Raw genomic sequence first — 12186 nt, forward strand, 5'->3', positions numbered from 1 at the left:
GATGGCCAATGATTTCATTCCAAGCCTCCCAGCAGGCTGCAGACTAACTCAGCCCTCTTTGCTTGCAGAGTCCTTGACATTTTCTAAAGAGAGACTTTCAATAGTGTCAGGTTATATGGAGGATTTTAGAATACAGACTATCAGCTCCAGGAACATAATGGAGGTTGAATAAACTCCTGGTTCTCATCAACTGAAAAGAAGCACATCAGACTCCTAAATCTCAAAAGTCTCTTTTTTGCAGAGAGGACTGATAGTCAGGCAGAGTGAAAAGAGTCCTGGATCTGAAGTCAAAGGACCTAATTTTGAAGTTTAGATGTGCAAACCATTGTGATGCTGGTAAAGTCATTTAACCTTTAAGGGTTTAGAGTTCTCTCATTTGTTAAATGAGGAGGTTGGACCAGATGATTTCCAAGGTCTCTTCCACCATTTCTAATTCCTCTGATCTCTATTCTCTATTAGGAATGTAGAGCTAACTTACTGGATTTTATATGTGTATCTGCCAGATAGCTGGGGAATGGGAAATGGTGTTGGAAGATTTCCAATTATAGTAACACACAACACATAGTCTTCCTGATGACCTAGGTCTCTATTTGCATTTCCAAATAGAAATCTCTTGTTTAAAGTTGTTCAAAAATCCACCTGCTGTTGTTCATTAACATGATCACTATTCATTTCTTTCTTTATCCTAGTTATGCTCTATGTTCATATATCAATTCTGACAAGAGGTGACTCACCTACTGTCTTCCTTGTGGAGGAGAGATTATCAAACCTGCCCATTTAAAGATTAACAGTAATATGCCATAAGGAAAATTACACCTCCAGCATAAAAATCTTCAATTGGGGAATAGTTTTACATGATCACATTCATTTATATCAATTATCTTGTTTATCAAGAAAATAAGCCATAAACTAGTACTAAAAAGGCAAGGAATACACTATAAGGAATAATTAGGTCCTACCCTCCTAGAGGCCGATAGCCATTTGCCACTCCTTTTTTGAGTTATGTTTACAGCGTCTGCTTTATGACTCTCTTCACATTAACATCCAAATGTCAAAAGGAGGCAGTTAATTGTTTATTATGCAAAACATCAACATGTAAAACACTTTGACATAAAATTGTTATAACTAATCTACATTCCTTTAAGAAATCATTCCTTTAAGCTTTTATTGCTTATTTGTCAGGCTCCTAATCTCAATTTAACTGCCATGTAGACTATGCATGCCTGGTAATTCTAGGACTGACAAATGATATGCCAGGCATGTACTGCTTCATGAGATAACTGAAAAATGATATGATGAAGAATTAAAAAACAAAATAAAATCATATACAGTATGGAGTCAGAGAGAGCTAAACCACACAGCCAAGGAGACATGACCTTTCTTGAAGTTAAAGATCTGTCCTTGGTATCCTAGTGAGTATCTTCTTTCTATTAAAGAAGTCTTTGATACCAGAGTTTTTGCTTACCACCATATCAATGTTTGTTTGTTTTTTTTTAAACAACTGTTGGGGCAAGGCCACATTGAGCAGGTTACCTATTATCCTGCCATCTTCCTCCTCTCACCTGGCTATAACCACACTTTTTGCCCTCACCCTAATCACTAGATTCAGGGAATAAACAAGATCAAGAGTTGTACCCTAAATATTTCCCTGTGGGTTCTGACAAAACCTACTAGGAGAATGTGAGCTCCTTTAGGGTTGGGACTCTTAATTTTTTATTCTAGTAGTCCCAGCAACCTTACACAGTGCTTTGTACATAAGAAATATTTGCTGAACTGAACTATATTGAAAAGCATAGCAGAAAGAGGAAGAAGGAATAGGAAAGAAAAGATGAAATAATGGATAACAACATCAGACTTCACTATAGAAGAGGGAGCTCAGGAAATGAAACAGGAAATAAAATTAATTATTTTTGAAATTTCACTTTAGGACTTAAAATTTATACTTGCCAACTTGCCAGGTCATTGCTGATGGTGGTAAACTTCAGCTTGGTAACTGGATTGACACAAACAGATACCTGGTAAACTTTAGGATAACTGTTTAATAAGAAGATCATCAGTAGACCATTAGAGAAAGGAAAGAAATACCTCAATATTTGCAGTTTAGCACTTGTTTGATTTCTGAGGCTCAAAACACATAATGGTTTTGTATGGTTATCCTATACATACTATAACTCACTCATTGCTTTGGTAAATCATAGAATAAAAGAATTTTAGAGCTGGAAAGAAACTTAAAGATTATTTCCTTATGGATAAGGGAATGTATGTTTTAGGAGATTAATCACCCACCCAATGTCGCACACAAAGTAAGCAGCAAAGTAGAAGCAGTGTTTTTTGACACCTCATCCTATGTTTTTTTCCACAACACTGCAGTGTTCTTTCAAATACATAATTAATATTAAAATTATTCTGATAAAATAAAAGTCTTTCCAATCATGCACCTTTTAATGTGTTCCCACAGCTCACTGAGGTTTTATTATACCGTGTGTGCAATTTTTATAACAGACATAACTGTATATTAATTCACCAAAGAGCCACTTGGAAAAAAAATTACTTTCAATGAGTAGTTTGGTTTCTTGAGTTCTTTGAGTAAGAAAAGAGAAACTGTAGGGGTTTCACTGCTCTACTGTTGCCCTCCACGATGGGTGACATCACCTTTCAGTTTCCCATACACAGGGAAAAATTGGAGCTACTACCTCATGCACTACTCTTGGTAGAAATGGTACTTCTCTTTTTGTCTTCCACTAGGTCACAGGGACCTATCTGCATTGGTAATTGCTCTGTATTTAGAACTTAGTAAATTCATATTTTGGAATCATCTAACTCAGGCATTCCAGTATTTTACACAATCATTTCTAAAAGATTCTGCTTTAAACATTCTGCCACCTTCTGCACTTTTATATCTTGCTAGAGTCACTTACATTTCACACTTCACTTTATTACAACTTTTAGTTGGTTCCATCATGGCCTCCTAGAAAACAACCTCACAGACTGCCGTTTCCTGTCATTAGGAGGGGAGCATGCAGGTAATTCCCTTTAAGAGTGCCAGGCAGTTTTTATGATAATTTCACCACAGGTAATGTTGTAATTTTCAAGTATACTCTGTCTTTCAAAGCACTGTACCTATTCCTGCTTTTAACTATCTACTGCTACTATAAAAGTAACATACAAGTCTTTCCAATGTTAACAGGCTAGTAAGCCTCAAAAGATTACTGCTTCTTAGACTGATACACTTGTCAGACACAAAAAGAAATATGATCACTAAATTTTACTTGCATCATTAAGTAACATACTCAAACCCCATTAGACTGGGCTATGTAGTTGCAAGAGGACAGAATAAGATTTAGTGTTCCTAAAGTCTTTAAAACCACAGGTTAATTCTGGAGGGCAATTGGAACTATGCCCAAAGGGCGATAAAAGACTATCTGCCCTTTGATCCAGCCATAGCACTGCTGGGTTTGTACCCCAAAGAGATAATAAGGAAAAAGGCATGTACAAAAATATTCATAGCTGGGCTCTTTGTGGTAGCCAAAAATTGGAAAATGAGGGGATACCCTTCAATTGGGCAATGGTTGAACAAATTGTGGTATATGTTGGTGATGGAATACTATTGTGCTAAAAGGAATAATAAAGTGGAGGAGTTCCATGGAGACTGGAACAACCTCCAGGAAGTGATGCAGAGTGAGAGGAGCAGAACCAGTAGAACATTGTACACAGAGATGGATACACTGTGGTACAATCGAATGTAATGGACTTCTCCATTAGTGGCAATGCAGTGATACTGAACAACTTGGAAGAATCTACGAGAAAAACCACTATCCACATTCAGAGGAAACACTGTGGGAGTAAAAACACCAAAGAAAAACAACTGCTTGAATACATGGGTTGAAGGGATATGGTTGGGGATGTAGACACTAAATGAACATCCTAGTGCAAACAACAACATGGAAATAGGCTCTGATCAAGAGTACAAGTAACACCCAATGAAATTACGGGTCGGCTGCGGGAAGGGTTGGGTGGAGGGGAGGGTGGGAAATAAAGTGAGTATTGTAACCAAAAAAATAAAAAATTAATTTAAAAAATCTGAAAAGTTAAGTATATAATTAAAAATAATAAAACCACAGGTTATAGTCAGTCAATAAACACTGATTAAGTACCTAATATGTTCCAGGCATTGTTCTAAGGTCTCAGGATACAAAGAAAGTTAAAAAGTAGTTCCTGCTTTCAAGGAGCTCACAATCTAATGAGGGAAGACAAAATGCAAATAACTTTATAGATAAGCTATAAAGGATAAGTTGGAAATTTTACTTTCTACTATCTGAAAATCATACATATGGGAAGAGGAAAGCCAAATTAATCTTTGAATAACTGAGTAATACTACAGTGATGTCTAAAGCACTGGTCTGAAATATGCTATCAACTAATAATATATACAGTGGCATTCCTAATATCAATTTTTGATGAATCTTTGAGATTAAGATGACTTCTCAAGAAATTCTGGATAATTTAGTAGTCATCAAAAGAATGTCTTCTTGTCTGTGGGGAAGTTGTTCTCAAAATGTTTTCCAGCAGCTTGGTCACTAGTTGAAACATTGAAGAATATGTTGTCCATACAGAGAAATACCAGGAAACTGTGCTGCAGGGTAGTGGGAAAGAAAAGCTCCCTCATTTTTGGGGAGGGACTAACTTTTAAAAAATACTTATGTGGCTGAGTTTACTTGGTGCAGTTAAAGATTAAAACCTGTCAATTTTAACATGACATTGCTGTTACATCTGAAATAAATTTGAGTAATGCTTTGTTCTGGTAAAAAAAAATTCTTTTTTGGGGGGTAGGAGGATTTTGGAGGAGTAGGAAAATCTTTCCTCTTTTACTCTATAATCCACACTAGGGAACAAGGTGGCAAAATATGACAGAAATGTCAAAATGACATTAATGATGGCATAATCTAATATGCTTCTCTCTATTACTACTAGTTACTGGGTACCCTGATCTGAAATAAATAGTATGCCAATAAATTCAGATTTTATCCAATGGATAGCTATTTGCTTGATTCTACTTCAGTTAACCCAGCAGCATTGGGTACAATATGATCTTGCCAGTGCATTATCTGATTACCAATAAGAACATACGATTTTTCAGCCTGAGTCAAATCCATGCTTCATGTAATTCAATATTTGGATCTTGACAGTGGTATCAAGGAAGATTTGGAAGGAGAACAAAATCAAAGGTTAGTTATAGTTTAAACCAATCATCATTCCCTTAATAACCCATTATGGCTATCCATAATTTATTAAAAATGTTTGGGACTCTATTGCTTCAATTTTTCTTACTTTATATAGTACATATGGTTCCACAATTTTACTATGTCCATATGAAATAAATATTTTCTCTTTGTTACCTAATACATATATTCCAGAGCTTTAACTGTGTACTTTGTGTTCTCAAAATATGACTGGTTCTTGAAGACAGGAACCAACATTCTAATATTTGAAAACCCAGTCCTATGTCATTGATCTGATAAGTGCTCAATAAACATTAGCTGAATTAATTCGACAGTTCTTAAATACTCTACTTATTTTGGTATACTAAACCCAGTTATCAGCAAAGAAGGAAAGGAGAAGGAGAAGGGGAAGAACAAGAGGAAGAGGAGAGGAGAAGGGAAGGGAAGGAGGCCATTAACACAATGGACTTCTTACTGGAAGACCAAGTGGCTTGTATCACAATCTTAATTGATCACAGTCAATGGTGGAATTTCTGGACTTTCTAGGATAATACTTGAAAAACTAAGCTTTGAGTACAGAGTTAGGCTTAGGATCATGTCTCTGAAGGAAGATTGTGATCAGTCTAAGTGGGACTAAAGAGAGGGAAAGTTTATGCTTTCAACATGATTTGAGAGAGAAAATTATGTTTACTAACTGACTGATTATAAGATAGGGGGGGTCTCTGAGATAAGGCTTTCACAGGGATTTTTTAATATCTATGCAAGTACTTTAATGTTTGTGCTAAATAATGTCTCAACTGGCTCATAATCCCTTTCCTAAAGTCATATTCTGAAGGATTTTATGGAAGGACCATGGGAAAGGTTTACAAAACTGAATCTTGGTTGTGAGTTTATAAGGCAGGACTCAGAGTCAGTCAAATTTTAGAGCTGAAGGAAACAGTACCCTAGTGCATTTCATTTCCTGGATGAGAAAACTGAGGTATTGAGAAGTGTAATGACCCACCTGAGGTTATGTAGCCAGCCCCTGGCAAAAGACTCAGGTGTTTATAAGTAAGAAAAACCTACTAGAAATAAACCTAAAGTAGGTATAATTCTTTGTCTGCTGAAACAACTGTCAAGTTGTAATCAATTTATATTTTTAGACTGACTAACAAAATAGAGGCAGCCAAGCAAAAGAATCATTAAGCACTTTCTATATGCCAGGCACAGAGCTAATAGCTGGGAGCATGGCTCTCAGAAAAGATGCTCCTAAAGAAAGTAGAATCAAGATGGTGGAGCAGCAAGAAGTGTAGCAAGTTGCCTCCCACAAAACTCTTCCAAAACAGATCTAAAGAATTCATTGGACTAAGTCCTAAATGAGAAATTCGAGAAGTCACAAAGAACTGTCTGGCCAACGCAGGGTAGTATAAGCAGAAAGTGGGGTCTGTGGACAAACTCAGGGTCTGGGCAAAGATGTGGCCAAAGGAGAACTCTTAAGAGACTGGTGTTTAGGACATAAAGAATATAGAGATTGTACTAAAGGTGCAAGAAGAGTTCCTTTTAGCCCATACCAGGGTATCACAACCTTGTACACAGTTTCAGAATAAATGGCAACTGGCAGCTTTGTCTTTTAGTATCTAGTTTTGGGTCACAGCTCCTGGACAAACTAAGGAGGGTCTTTGTATCCAGGGGTAATATTCCAAGATAAAGAGAGGACCTAGGCCTTAGGCTGCATATTGTGTGAGGAATAATTTCAGATAAAAACAGTAGCTATATGGTTCAGACCTTAGTGTGGGGTCTCAGTTCCAACTTCTGGCCCAATTTGCATTCTGCAGTTAATAATTTTTCTAATATGAAGAGGGGAAAGGTAATGACTAGGGCAGGAATCACAGATCAAAGGGAAACTTACAGTTCTGTCACTCTAAACCAGCAGAGTTTTCCAGTTGACTGATAAGGATTCAGTCAAGTGGCAATCTATTGAGACTCAAAGGAGGTAAGCCTGGATCCATATCCAGGACAAGAATTTGCAGAGCTCAAAGTAGAGAAGTAGCAATAAGACTTGCCTTGGATTGAACAATTTTGGGATCACTGAAAGCCTAGAAGTCATAGCCTGAGATGCTGAGATGTCCCTGAGATCTCTGAATAACACAAATCTCATTACCCAAAGAAAGCAACACCAGGACCAGATATCCCATAATGTCAGCTCCCAGAAACATTATAGCCAAAATCCAAAGATCCCAAATTAAAGAAAAATACTGTATGTATCCAGAAAGAAAAAAAAATTCAAGTACTAAGGAGTGAGTCAGAATCACAGATATCTTAGTAGTTAACAGTGCAAAGAAACAGAGAGCTTAGACAAGGATATAGGCTTACAACCAAAAATTAGTTTACCTGGCAAAATAGAGGATAATCATACAGGAGAAAAAATGGACTTCCAAGCAGTCCTTATGAAAAGACCAGAACTACATAGAAACTTTGAAGTTCAAACAAAAGAATTAAGAGAAACATGAAAGGATAAACATGAATGAATAATCATAAGGGATGAGACAAGGATAAACTGTTTTCATTCTAATATGGAGAGGGGAAAGATAAAGGAAGAAAGTAAATATTTATCAAGTACCTTCTATATGCACTTACCCATTTAATAATTGTTCATGAAATTTTATCCTAACAATCCTGCAAAATATTAGGCTCATTTTACAGTTGAGCAAACTGAGAGACAGAGACAGACAGACAGACAGACACACACACACACACACACAGACAGACAGACAGACAGACAGACAGAGACAGAGACAGAGACAGAGAGATTATGTGGCTTGCCCAGGGTCACACAACTAGCAAGTGTTTGAGATTGGATTTGAAGAACTCAGGTCTTCTTGACATCAAATATCCACTGTACCAGCCTATTATCATTAAAAGTTATAGAGAGAATCTAATTAGAAGGCCAGGAATGGGTTCTCTTGTCTTGGTGATCTTAAAAGAAGACTGGAAAAGGAGGGGGAAAGGACTATATTAGGGGTAAAGGTAGAGAGAGGTAAGAAAAATTCTCTCATTGGATCAGAGTACACAAATAAAGGTACATTCAAACAAGGAGGAAGGGGTCAGGGGGAGTAGATGACACTTGAACCTCACTCTCATCTGATCTAGTCAAAGGAGGGAATAGTATGTGCATGTACATACACACACACACACACACACACACACACACATAAATTTCTGTACTCAGGAGGGAAGTTGAAGGAAAAGGGGATAAAAGAGAAAGAGGCATTAAAAGGAAGGGAAATTAAGAGAGGGATATCCATTGAAATAAACCCTACCACAGGCAGTACAAAAGTATTTATAGCTCTTTTTGGGTATTTATTGGTTGAGGAATCATTGAACAAGTTACAGTGTATAAATGGGATGGAATGCTATTGGGCTATAAGAAATGATGAAGTGGATGTGAGGTTTATATGAACAGATCTAGAGTGAGCAGAACCAGGAGAATAAAGGGTCTTTCTTGACTCTAAATCTCACCATATTCTGTCTCAATGTCCCTTGGAACCTGACTATGATTTCAGAAGACAAATGATGAAACATGCTAAGAACTTCTTGATCCTGAGGCAGGGGATTCAGATGACAAAATGAAACAAATTTATTTTTGGACATGGCCAATGTGGAAATTTGTTTTGCTCAACTACATGTTTGTAACAGGGGTTCAGTTTTTCTTTCTCTTCTCAATGGGGCTTGCTGTGGGGTGGGAAGAAAAGAAGGCATATTTGCGGATTCAAAAAAAATTTTTAAAAGATATTAGCTAAAAAGAGATAAACAAAATAGAGGGTAGACCAAAAAAGATTACTATATCTTTTGAGAGCCTGACAAGCAGATTATGGCGCTAACATGAAATTAAATTTCATATCAAATTGAAGACTTTTTGGTCATATTTATCTTCTTTTGTGAATAGGAGGCTTATCATAAGTATCACGTAGAACTTAAGCATTATTTTCAGCATCACTTCCAAGCTTCACTGGCAGGATCAGATCCACAAAAAGGGTCTCAATCACAGACTACCAACAACATAAAAATAATGTTTACTATATTCTAGCTCTTCTGGACAAGTCTTGCATGAGGAACAGATGATAGTTGGATTCATGAGGAGCTACTGTACAGGGAAGGCTAACCAATGACTGTAAGATGAGAAGGCAGAAGAATTTCTGTCAATATATATCACAGCGGGGAAGCTAGGTAGGTCAGTGGATTGAAAGCCAGACCTAGAGACAGGAGGTCCTAGGTTAAAAACTAGCCTTAGATATTTCACAGCTGTGTGACCCTGGGCAAGTAACTTAACCCCCATTGCCTAGCCTCTTCTGCCTTTGAACCAATACACAGTATTGATTCCAAGACGGAAGGGAAGGGTGAGAAAAAAAAAAATCTATATATCTATATATCTATCACAGTTCATTCACAGAGCAAGTCAAACTAAGCAAACATAAGACCAAAGAGCAGCAATTTCAGTTGGAAGACAATGAAATCTCTGTACTCCCAGCAAGATGCAGGCCCAGCACCTCTTCCTATCTGCCCAGTAAAGAGACAGTTTTTATTGGAGAAAATATTAAAAAGTAAGGGTCAGATGTGATTTCAATACAGGCTATCTGCCAGTGGGTGCATATACATTTCTGTTCACCTGAACCACTGTTTCCATTTGGGTGAGGGATGATGACAAGTAGATGAATACAGAGCTAATCTCAGTCAATCCTTTCAGCTTCACACACACATGTACGTCTGAGAGAAGTGTTTCACAAGCTACCTAATGAACTTCTTGGATTGCTGAAACCTTTTTCTCAACCTAAGCTTCGTAGTCATCCAATAATGCTGACTGGTTCAGATTGTTCTAAATACTGATAAATACTGATTTTCACTGTGCCTGGTTACCATTTTCTTCCTTTTACTACAGTAACTTTCTGCCTGAGAAATTCTCTATTCTACTTCCTTGATAATCATGGTTTCCACAAATATTTGCATCATCATCTCAAGGAATTTATGGAAAAACTTCAAGTTAATGAGTAAATGGTACCTTTTTATCCATTATATCTGAGAATATTATGTACAGAGTAAAAGTAGATGACTATCATTCCCTTCATATTCTTTAAATAGAAAAAAAGCTTGACTTCTAATGGCCACCTTCACAGTATACTTATCATCTCTTTCTAAAATCTGATTTATCTGATTTCCTTATTTTTGCTAAGACTACTACTACTACTTGCTGTTCATCCTGTTACCTAGGCTTGAAATCTCAGCGTTATCTTTGCCTCTTCCCACCCCTCTTCTTAAAAGCAATCTGACCAGATGCTGTTTATTTTTCCTCTTTGACTTTTCTCAAAGCTATCCCTTCTTTCTATTCCCATTGCTATCCTAGTATATGTCCTCATTACCACTTGACTGAACTACTTCCCCAATTTGCTAACTGGTCTCCCCACAATTAATCCCTAGCCATCCCCCAAACATCTTTCACTCAGTAAGCTAGATGCCAGAAGAATCTTCCTCAGTTCAAATCTCATCATGTCATCCTGGCTCAAAGCCTTTCAATGGCTTCCTACTGCCCAAGTAATAAATTCCAAATTCTTTAGGGAGCTTATCTGACCCCTCCCAACCTTTAGCTCACTTCCATTGCTGGCTTTCTGCCCATGCTGGGTTCCTTCAGTCTTACACAGGATTTTGCAATTTATCTTTGGTTCTTAATACAATCTGTGGTTACCATAACTTATTTGGTCTGGATTTGCAACTTGTTGATTAAAGGAATTATTATTGAGAGGAAACTGTCTCTACTCCTATAGATCAGTAACTGTTTTACAGCTTAAGTCTTAGGAGAGTTGCTTTAGGTATTAAAATCTAGGACCAGAACCTAAGTCTTCCTGACTTTGAGGCTGGTTTTACATCTACCACACTATACTGCCTGTCATTTGTGTTCATTCTACATTTAGATTTTGTGTTCCTCTCATACATTAAAAGTTTTAAAAGGGCAAGGATCATGTCTTAATTATATTTGTATCTTTTCCAGTGCCTAGTAAAGTATTTGGCACATAGTAGGCACAACTTAGTTGTTTAGTCTTTTAACTGCATAATCATATTGTATGGGCTGGAGACAGAGAAAGACTTAGACCAGAAAGAGAACAAGTAATTTTCCTTAAACACGTTTTTCCTGCCCAAATTTAAGAATTCTACAAAATTTAAAGAAAGAAACAAACAAAAAACATTGTTTTTCAATGTGAGAAGTAGCAGGCCCATTATTGAGGATTATTAAAATCCAAATCAGCTGGATTCCTCAGAAATGAAGGCTATAAATTTTTTAAAAATAATGTTTGTTACAAGTTTCTACTTCTTTTAGATTGTTAAAAAAAAAAAAACAAACCCAACTCATTTTCAGGGGTCTGGTTAGGGTGTTATCCTTCTTGCCCTTTGTTTATTTGTCCTTTGGAATATACTCAAGTGAGGGATTATTATTAGGGAAATTAAAATTAGTCCATGACCAAAACAAAAAATAGTGAATAGTTGCAAATCATATTCACATTATCTTGTAATAAGTAGCAATGGCCTAAATCTAGGCAGTGGCAAATTAGAAAGCAAAGGCAAATAATCCTAATCTTGTTTTTGACTATCTGAAGAATGTAATTCTAACTCACTGTAGATCTTACAGAAGGGTAATAGAAAAGGATAGGTTATTTTCAAAGGAGTCACTCTTTGGAAAAAAAAGCAAAATAGGACATTTGGAGTCCTAATTGTAATCTGGTGTTAAGAAGATGAAAGCATGGTAGAAAGAATTAGAAAGGGACTAGTTTGGACGGGAAAAGACACCTTTGGAATGACAAAGACCAATATCGAGTGTGTAGAACTTAGGCTACCTTGGAAAAAGAGGAAATCTGTCAAGGAATGAGGCACGCAATAGTCCACTGAATCTTTAATCTATCAATCAATCTCTCTCTGTCTCTCTTCTCCTATTTGAACAAAT

General features: G+C 36.7%; 1 protein-coding gene across 8 annotated transcripts in view; it reads right to left on the minus strand.

The window, feature by feature from the left end:
• The window catches only part of BTBD9 (BTB domain containing 9), a 550633-nt gene that overhangs the window by 187253 nt on the left and 351194 nt on the right, over positions 1 to 12186 (minus strand). The window lies entirely within an intron of this gene.

Source organism: Monodelphis domestica, chromosome 2, assembly GCF_027887165.1.
Source record: "Monodelphis domestica isolate mMonDom1 chromosome 2, mMonDom1.pri, whole genome shotgun sequence".
Classification (NCBI taxonomy): domain Eukaryota; kingdom Metazoa; phylum Chordata; class Mammalia; order Didelphimorphia; family Didelphidae; genus Monodelphis; species Monodelphis domestica.